Source organism: Canis lupus, chromosome 16 (genome assembly GCF_003254725.2).
Source record: "Canis lupus dingo isolate Sandy chromosome 16, ASM325472v2, whole genome shotgun sequence".
Classification (NCBI taxonomy): Eukaryota; Metazoa; Chordata; class Mammalia; order Carnivora; family Canidae; genus Canis; species Canis lupus.
This window is the reverse complement of record NC_064258.1, coordinates 15,289,246-15,299,040: the sequence shown is the minus strand read 5'-3', so window position 1 is coordinate 15,299,040 and position 9,795 is coordinate 15,289,246.

Genomic DNA, 9,795 nt, shown 5'->3' with positions numbered 1-9,795 from the left:
AGCCTTGTGGCCCAGCCACCTGCAGGATGCTTCCCCGATGATGGCTTAGGCCTCAGCTCCACTCTCTGCTTGTGCCCAGGGACCTGTGCCTCCACGTTGATGAGCATCCCCCTCCCTGGTCCTCCGGCGCCTTGACCTCGGCTCCTCTTTGACCAGAGGATACAGCTGGGACCTGGCTGGTACTACAAAGCGCCCACCTCCAGAAGTCTGAACTCTGGAGTTCCTCATCCTCAGAGTAACGTCTAACCCCCCCCTTCGCCACATCAACTCTCCCCTCTGTCCTCTCCTCCCCTCCCCCCCAACAGTTCAGCTCTTCCCCACCACCCTTCACCCTCCTCCCCAGTACTGATGCCACCGTGTGCAGCTTCCTTGGCTGTTCTCATGGGGTCCCGCAGGGCTAGGGCAATGGGGACCAAGGCTGCTAAAAGTTCCAGACTCTGGGAGAGCCTGGGTTAAACATATTTAAAAAAATTTTCTGGACAGGGATGCCTAGGTGGTTCAGTGGTTGAGCCTTCTGCCCAGGGCGTGATCCTGGAGACCCAGGATTGAGTCCCATGTCAGGTTCCCCGCATGGAGCCTGCTTCTCCCTCTGCCTGTGTCTCTGCCTCTCTCTCTGTGTCTCTCATGGGTAAATAAATAAAATCTTTGATTAATTAATTAATTTTCTGTACAAGTCTGTCTCAGTTTATCGCACTTTGCTTTATAGTGCTTCACAGATACTCTTTTTTACAAATTGATGATTCAGGACATCAGTGGAGGAAGTCACTGCACGTGTGGTGGAAACAGCGAGAGAACCGGACGAGGAGTGGAGCCGAGGGACTGAACGGCCGCGAGCTCAGCACCAAACGTGAACGGACGAGCAGGTGCTTCTCAGGGACGAGCCAAGAAAGTGGTTTCCCGAGTTGGCCTCTTCCTGGTGGACACACCGTGAAGACGGTTGAAACGACAACCAAGGATTGGGAGCAGGACAGCAGCTTAGCTGGTGCAGCCCCCGGGCCCGAGGACGGACTGTTCTGAAGGCGGCTCTCCGGGGGGTGCAGTGCCACCGAGCAGCACCGCCGGCTGCAGGGAAACCGTCCGTGCCGGGAGAGCCATCGATGCGGCAAACTGCACGGTTGGCTTGTTTTAAGGAATAAAACGAGACACAGCCGCCCGGCCTCCAGCGCCCACCACCCTGATGGGTCAGCCCCCGGCGGCGCCAAGACCCTCCACCAGCAGAAAGATCAGGACTCGCTGAAAGCTCAGATGGCGGTCAGCGGGTTTCAGCAATAAAGTGTCTTTCGATGAAGGCGTGTAGGTTGTTGTTTCAGACACAATGCTGTCGCACACCGCACAGACTGCGGCATCGTGTGCACGTGACCTACATGCACTGGGAAACCACAGCTTTCCTTTGACCCCCTTTATTGCAACATTAGCTCTACTGCAGTGGTCTGGACCCGAACCCACAGTATCTCCCAGGTGGGCCTGTCCTGGGGATTTCTGAGGACAGACACTGGTGTCGTGGTGGAAAGAGGCCTGAGCAAGTTGTCAGGAGAGCCAGGAGGGATCGGCCTGCAGGTGACAGGCCATGAACTAGGACAGAGGCTGTCAGACTGTCTTCCAACACCGCGGCTCACCTTCAAGTCACACAACATTTGGGGTTTTTTTGGCCAAGCACGTGGCCACCTAAATAGGACCATGTTTCCAGGCCTCCCTGCTGCAAGGAGATGTGCTTGTGTGCCTGGTTCTCATCAACGGGATGTGAGAGGCTCTGTGTCCTACAGCTACATGAAATGGGACAATTTATTCAGCCGCTCTGCACCTTGGTCTCTCGATCTGTAATATGAGTAAACAAAAGGTTGTAATGAGGCTTCAGTGAGTCAATACTGATGAGGTAGGGCAGCCCGAGTGGCTCAGCGGTTTAGTGCCGCATTCGGCCCAGGGCCTGATCCTGGAGACCCGGGATCGAGTCCCATGTTGGGCTCCCTGCAGGGAGCCTGCTTCTCCCTCTGCCTCTCTCTCTCTCTCTGTCTCTCTCATGAATAAATAAATAAAACCTTTAAAAAAAATACTGATGAGGTACATGATGAGCACCAAGTATGCATTCGTTAAAGAAGTAAATAAAGAAAGTAAATCTGTCCTTAAAGGGAAAGGACGCTGCGCCCCTTCTGGCCTCCCTCTGACAGGCTACGGACAAGGTAGCGAGCCGTCTTGAACCTCGGCGACAAGGCCCCATCCTGGGAAGGGTAGAGCAGCAAGCTGGAATGAGCCTGGGTCTGTGACACCGAGAGCCTGTCAGGGGAGAGCGAGCAATCAGCACCACCTTGTCGAAGCTACTGTTTCATTACTTTGTTTCGGTCACCTATCCTGCACAACATGGGAGCGTGACGGACTGTCCTTCAAGGACTCAGCGACCCCACTGATGGCACCAGTCTCTAAGAGCTGTCTTAAGAACAGGGAATAATGGGCACCTGGGTGGCTCAGCAGTTGAGCATCTGCCTTTGGCTCAGGGTGTGATCCCTGGGTCCTGGGATGAAGTCCCGCATCGGGCTCCCTGCGTGGAGCCTGCTTCTCCCTCTACCTGTGTCTCTGCCTCTCTCTCTCTGTCTCTCATGAATAAATAAATAAATAAATAAATAAATAAATAAATAAATAAAATCTTTAAAAAAAAAAAAAAAGAACAGGAAATAATCACCCCATGTCTCCTTCCTGCCTCAGGCATCAGGGTATGCACAATTTTTGTTAAATCAATGAAAGAACAGAGAACATTCCAGGCCACCAACATCTAACGGCCATCCACATCATGCAACGCTGAGCCAGGTTCTGCCCCGAGGACGATGAGGGCTCAGTGTGTCCCTTTCCCGCAGTACCTGGAGGCACCTGTAGCATAGTCCCGCTGGGGAGATGGTCAGCCCAGCCCCGGTGCCCGCTGTGACACACCAGGCTTGGTCCATGATAAATCCAGGTTCTGTGTACCAAGTTCCTGTCATGCATCCAGCCCAGGCTCCCAGAGGGTAAAGTAGGTCAAAATGTGCCGAACCTTTCCCTAAAGGTTCTTAAGACACATTGTGAAGTGAAAACAAGAAGCTACAGGATGACACACGTACTATGGCCTTTGGGTCTTTGCAACCCTGTATTTTTCCACTTCCCATGTGTATGGAAATGCTTAAGAAAGGAGCTTAAAATGTCACACACATGCCACAGTGACAATGTGGCCCCCGGGAGGGGCCAGGGTTGGGAGGTGGCCAAGAGGGAGCACCCTCAGCTTCATCTACACTTTTTATATTTCATGATCGTCAACTTTGGTTGTCACACATGGACCTGCCCAGGGTCCCCTGAGGAACACATTGAAACCCAGACCCCACCAGGCCTCCTGAAGGAGAACCCACGTCCATACATTCCTAGGACTCCAGGAGGAGGAGCCTGCCTGTGGAAGCATCCAGTAAATGAAGCTGTCTCTGGGACCTCCGTGTTGGCAGCAGAGAGCGCAGAAAAGGCTCCTGGAGCAAAGCCTGCCCTGGGGGTGAGGGAGGAAGCAGAGCTCTCTCCTGCCAGGTCTGGAAGAGCTTACAGAGAGGGTGGGAGGCAAGAAAGTACCATTAAAACAGCAGGGACATCAGGCCACAGGACAGACCCCAAGTACCCTGAGGACCTCACTCCCCCCACCTCCCAGTGCTCACTTGAGCCCTACTGAGGAGTAAACCCCAGCTCCACAGCAGACAGAGCTGAGCTGGGGTTGGGGAGCCTCTGGCCTGGGGGCATGTTGGCCAGGCCCTGCTGGCTATGCACTTCTTTGGAGCTGTGGTGCCTGCCCTGGCCTCCAAATAGCCCAGGCCTGCTGCACAGGCCACAGGGGCCCAGCCTGGTGGCCACAGGTGCCCTGCAACACCTATCCAGGCTCCTGCGGTTAGAGCTCTCACGGAGACAGAGGGAAAGCACGAGAGCCAGACAGCCACTGGGCCTCCCGCTCCTTGCTTCATCCCTGCTGCATGGCGGCCCCTTTACTAGGGCCTGTGCTTAGCTGGCTGACATGCGTCACTCAGCACCCTGGTCAAAACCCACCTTCTTTACACTCTGAGGTCAATGTGACTTCATTCACATACTCAAAGAACTTGCTTCAAAGGTAAGCCTTTCTCCCCTAAATAAAGTGTCTGAGCCTAGAAAGCAAGGAACAGGTGTCTTGGCATGACCCTGTGTTCTGAGAGAACGGGCTCCAGGGTACCTGTCCCCTGCTTCAACCAGACTCGTCCTGCTTTGCCCTGTGCTTGCTATATGTTTCCAGCTGTCATTCAAATAAAGGGTTCCTCGCCAAAAAAATAAAAGGCTTTGAAAACTGCATATTGAAGACACTGCTATCATCTAAGAGAGAAAACTGAGCAACCACTGTTCATCATTCATCTAATTTTCCAAAGGGCCATGGAGTGCAGGGGGTCACACAGGCATTCCCTGAGCACCGGGACACTGGGTCGGGCCCTAACAGCTTTGGGACAGCAGGCGGCTCACTGTACCCTCCTCTTTCTCTGTTTCTCCAAATGGGGGGACTCCCGACACCAGAATGCCCTTACCAGGGGAAGGTGGAATGTTGTGCCTACACTCCTTTTGAGGGGACAGACTCTGGGAGACTCTGTCTCCACTGGGGTCTGAGGTCCGGCTTGGTGGTGGAAAAGTCTATGAGGGCTTGGCTCTGCAAGCCTTGAAGGGAAAGGGTGCCTCCCAGGGGTTAGGAGTAGGATCTGCCCCCCTTCAAGATGTGGGAGGACAGCACCGAGTTTGGGGTGAGTAGAGCCCCCCCATCACCTCCCTGCCGCAGGTGGTGTGGATGACCCAGCCAGGAGGAAGGCTCCTGCCCTGCTGCCATCACAGGGGACAAAGTAGAATCCAAGAAAGGCAGGGAGAACGCAAAGTCATCTAGTCCAATCACCTAATTTGACAGATGGGGAACCTGTGGTCCGGGACAGGGAGTGAGGCACGCGTGGGGTCAACTCTGCTTGCACACCCCATAGGGCAGACCTGCCACAGCTCTCCCTCCCACAGGCACCACTGCAACCCCAGAGCTTGGCATCCTCCCCCAGCCTGCGGCCTTGCAGCACACGGGGACCATCTTCTGGGAGAGGATAATCTGTGGCCAGGCAAAGGAAAGGAAGGTGCCCTGCTCTGGGCTTCAGCCTCCCAACTGGGGCGAGTGGACCAAAAAAATGAACTGCTTAGTGGGAGAACTCAGATATGCAAGCGGAGGCAGGATGGGAGTGTGGCGGCTACAAAATCTGTTAATCGTTCTCACACAAACACGCAAGCACACACACACCCTGGCTCTTTATCTGCAGCCTGAAGAACTTCATGGTCCGGGCCTCAACCTCGTTTTCTGGGCCTGGGGTATCCCTGAAAAGATGCTCACAATATAGCCTTCATCCGGCAGTTTCTGGAGAACTCACAGTGTGCGGAGTACAGCTCAGTGAGTCCTAGAAGTGCAAATACAAATTAGGGGAGGCCTCAGCTCACCAGAAATAAACAGGCTGGCATGTGAGAGAAGATGTGGGGGTAAGAGCTGCCCCTGGTGCCACAGGAAGGGCAGTACAGTGAGGAGCAGGTGCCAATTCACATTCAGTCTCCATGAGACCGTGGGCAAGTCATTTACCCCCTGCATTTCATTTCATTTCAGTAAATCTAACATGGCATTAAGTATATCTTCTTCCTGCTTGAAGACAGCTGATCAAATAATCTCAAAGCGCTTTCTGTTCTCAAATCCGAGAGGCTCATTTGATTCAATAGGAATAAATCCTGAGGAATAAATAGGAATAAAGCTGAGGACTTTGAGCCTGGAAGCCCCGAGGAGCCAGCCTCTTACCCAGGAGACCAGAGTCCCATGATTTCCCTTCATGTGCTTGCCAAGCCCCTTGTGCCAGTCCTCCAGGCTGCCCCACCCACCCACCCAAGCAGAGAGCCACGCAGCCACACCTTCTGTCTTCACGGACACCTGGAAGTACAGGTCCCCCACGCCAATGTGAGTCAGAGCCATTTCAGAGAACAGTTAGGACCAGCTCCAGCCTCCTCTCCCCACCCCGAAACTTCCGGGAAAATGCAACCTCCATCACATCTGCTTCAGATCAGAGCAGGGACCAGTGGCCAGAAGGATTCAGGGTCAACGCTCCTGGGTTCTCGTCCCCTCTCCCAGGTTCACACGTACCTTCTGTGATTTCCCGGCCTCTTGCTCAGAGCTCATTCTGGAGTAGCGAGCACAACCACAGCCCTCCCAGCCAGCCCATGCCATCTGCCACGCAGCCATCTCTGCTGGGTCACACTTTTCTTCTGAGTTTTTTTTTTCTTTTTCTCTTTTTTTTTTTTTTTTTTTTTGAAAGATTTTATTTATTCATGAGAGACACAGAGAGAGGCAGAGACACAGGCAGAGGGAGAAGTAGGCTCCAGTGCGGAACTGGATCCTGGGACTCCAGGATCACACTCTGGCCCTAAGGCAGGCACTAAACCGCTGAGCCACCTAGGCTTCCCTCTTCTGAGATTTTTCAAGCCCTTTAAAGTCAACTGGCGACTGGTATTAAGAGCCAAGAGGTCCAGGGGCACCTGGGTGGTATGGTCAGTTAGGCATCTGACTATGGGTTTCAGCTCAGGTCACGTTCTCAGGGTCATGAGATGGAGCCCCACGTGGGGCTCCACATTCGACATGGAATCTCTCTCTCTCTCTCCCTCTCCCTCTGCTCCACCACCCCCATGTTCTTTCTCTAAAATAAATAAATCTTAAAAAAAAAAAAAAAAGTGCCAAGAGGTCAAGTTTTGGCAGACATGGCGCTCCCTCCACTTTGGGTCTGAGGACCCTGCTGAAGCCACGCAAGCCCTCTCCACCTGCACCAAGTTCCTGTATCTTGGGGACCTCCCCCTTGCTGCCCGGTGGCAATCACAGCACCCAAAAGTTGCTGTTCCTCAGCAAGTTCTGCATGTTCTCCAGCCACCTCTGCAGCAACCTGTACTCCTGCAGCAGGGTCCCCAGCATGGCCCACTTGCCCTCCAGTTGGTTCCCGAACTCCACAGCCATCTTCTCACAGTTGTTTAACTTCTTTTCAGCTGTCTCTGCCTTTCCTAGCTCTGAGGTTGGCAGCCCTGGGACTCCATCATCTCCACAATCCAAATGGTAACCAAGATGGCTAGAAAAGAGATCTCTGCAGACTGAATTGGGGGCCTCTCATGGGAGGCCAGTCCCCATGTGCCATTCCTGCAACCAGACACAAGGAGATGAATCAGCCTCCATAAGAGAGGGTACCAGAGTCATTCCCAGCTACAGGGTCCCTTGGAGTGGGGGAAACTTGTTCTGGGTACCAGAAAACCTCATTGGTCAGACCCCCAAACAGACCCTAGCTGGCAGACTTTCAAAGACAGCAGACACTGGACACCACAGAGCCCCCAAGGGAAAAATCTTGAACCAAGACCCAGGGGCAATGGAAAATGAATAACAAAGCTTTACCATCATGAATGGACAGAGTGCAATGGATTTGAATCATAGCACTACCACATAATAGTGATATGAGCTTAGCCAATTACTTAACTTTTTTCCTCAAGCTGGGAACATGGCCCGGCAGAAGTTAGGAAGTGAGTGGTCCGGAAAACTTCCCAGGGGACCAATGCACACTCAGAATGGTATTTCAGGCAAGTGTTGTAGAGCAAACCCACTCCCATTACTCTGGTCTCAGAGGTAAGGTTCTGTCGTTCTGGCTTTGGCATCTCTAATGCCCTCCCACCCTGACATTCACTGGCACGTGACTTCCTGACCTGTTAGGGCCCTGTGACCCAGGTGCCTTGTTCACCAGCCCCAGAGAGGCCTCCACACTAGGACGCCAGGTCCTAGCTGCCAGGAAGTGGAGCCAAAGAAAGTTGAAAGCCAGCACTTAAGAGTAGTAAGTGCAAGGAAATGTTTCAAAAAATATCTTGCCCCAGGACATGGAAAATTGATCGTTTATTACTAGAAGTAATAAAACAAGAAATTCAGGAATGGCTCGCTGGAGACAGCCAAGGTATAGTGGAAACATTCCTGGAAATGGAACTTTACTAGAACTTGACTCAATACCTCTCCTGCCATTTGAATCCTGCATGTTTTGGGGGTAGTTGTGAGGACGAAGTGAACTAAAGGTGTGGAAATGCACTTAGCATCTATTACTGGCCTTGGCACATGTTATTATTAAAACAAACATAAAAAAAACAAATATAGTCTGGGCTGCCAATCAGAATGTGTTATGAACCAAAACCCGATTATCCCAATCTTGTGCAACTGAGGTTCCTCGAATACCTCCTCCAAAGCACTTCACAAAATGTCCAACACATACTGGGTATTGGTCTTCAGATACCTGTCCCTTCCCTCCTACTCTCAAGGGACAACTGTTCCATCTCTGAGTCTGGCCCCTGATCAGTACAAGGTAAGCCTGGAGGAGGAAGATCCCATCTCTTCAGATTAAGGATGAACTGAACATCTTCTCTTCCTGTAAGGCCCTGTTGCAAATCTGGTGCTCAGGAATGTATCTAAAACCATTTCAGGGGATCCCTGGGTGGCGCAGCGGTTTGGCGCCTGCCTTTGGCCCAGGGCGCGATCCAGGAGACCCGGGATCGAATCCCACATCGGGCTCCCGGTGCATGGAGCCTGCTTCTCCCTCTGCCTGTGTCTCTGCCTCTCTCTCTCTCTCTGTGACTATCATGAATAAATAAATAAATAATTAAAATAAATAAATAAATAAATAAATAAATAAATAAAACCATTTCAAAACTATTTCTACCAGGAGATGATACCTCTACCTTCAGAGACATGGAAAAGTCTGGTGTTGATAGTTCTTGTCACACAGGCCAGGGACAGACTAAGTCAAATCTGAGCCTGAAACACATAATCAAAAGTCCTCTATAATGCAGACCCCTCCCAACAGCAATAGGAAGGACTTCTTGGAGACTTTTGGAAGAGCAAGCAGGCACTCAAATGCATCCTGACAGAAATCAGAGTCCAGGCCCAGAAGAGTTTCAGGGGATCCTCACAGTCAGGTGCAAGACCACTGCACAGGAGAAAGTAGTAACCTCTCAGCATGGAAAGGGGGTGACAGTGGGGTGATGGTCTCCCTAAGGTGTCAGTTTTGGGGGTGGGGTGGGTGGGCTGAAGGACAGGTACAAAAAGGAAAGCCCCGAGGGTCTCTAGAGTGAGGGCGCTTAGGGTCCATCCTCCTCTCCCACCCCCAGGACCCACAGGGCTGGCTCCAATAAAGGTCAGGGATGCCTGGAACCTGGGAAATCTTGTGGCTAAGTCTGCACACTGGCAAGGTGCGGCCAAGAAAGGAGAAGGGACTTTATCGTTGACCTCAGACAGCACCCCTTGGCCACTGTGCCCTGGTGGACGTCATTGCTCCACTCAGGCTGCGCCTCCCCAATTCCTAGGCACCCTCCCAGAGGGCTGCCCTTACAGGCCCAGGCCCTGCGAGGCTTCTTCCCGACTCTCCAGTGCCCGTCAATCCCGACCTGCAAGAGGCACATGAGGCTGTGGGACACACGGGGCTGGGGACACGCAGAGCTGCGGGACACAAGGGCTGGGGGGACACACAGGACTGGGAGGACACGCGGGACTAGGGGGACACGCGAGGCTGAGGGATTTGCAGGGCTGCCGGGACACGCGAGGCTGGGGGGACACGAAGGGCTGGAGAGACACAAGTAGATGCAGGGACATGCAGCGGCCGCGCAGGGTTGCGGCGTCGTGGTAGGCTCGGCAGGCGGCAGCCGTGCAGGGAGTGGACCCGCCCCGCAAACAGGAGCCCGTCCCCCATTGGTCAGCCCGGGAAAGCT